The following is a 673-nucleotide window of genomic DNA, read 5'->3' on the forward strand; positions in this document are numbered from 1 at the left end:
AGTTAATAGCTCCAAGGATAGAGGATACTTCTGCTATATGAAGTCTGAAAATAGCACAGTCGACCAAGGATCCTTCATGGGAAATATTAGAGGCCAGAGGGGGGTACACTGTTCATCCAGTTCCTGCTCCTTTATCAATAATTCTTCTGAGAAGTAAGAATGTTAATGAAGGGGGCAATAATCAAAATCTTATATTATTTAATCGTGGGAAGGCTATGACAGGTGCCCCTAATATTAAAGGAATTAACCAGTTACCAAATCCTGCAATTATAATTGGTATTACTATAAAAAAAATTATAATAAAAACGTGGGCAGTTACAATAGTGTTGTAAATTTGATCATCTCCAATTAAACTCCCTGGGATACCTAGTTCTGTCCAGATAATAAGTTTTAGTGATGTTCCTACTATTCCTGATCAAGCTCTTGATTGAGCGCTGATTTGTAGAGTATAATCATGTATTCGGTAAAATGGCTGATTTAAAGCGATAAATTGTAAATTTATTTATGAGGTTTTCTCTTTTGCCATAAAATTATTTATTCAATTATGATATTAAATTGAAAATTTAAAGGTGTCTAAGACTATAATTTAAGACTTAATTATTAATTAATGTAAACTTTGAAGGTTTATAGTTTATTTTAACTTAAATTCTTATAAAATATTTAATAATATTAT

The sequence above is a fragment of the Dendroctonus ponderosae genome, unplaced genomic scaffold, assembly GCF_020466585.1.
Source record: "Dendroctonus ponderosae isolate FM_Combo_2020 unplaced genomic scaffold, Dpon_F_20191213v2 Dpon_F_20191213_1, whole genome shotgun sequence".
NCBI classification, from domain to species: Eukaryota; Metazoa; Arthropoda; class Insecta; order Coleoptera; family Curculionidae; genus Dendroctonus; species Dendroctonus ponderosae.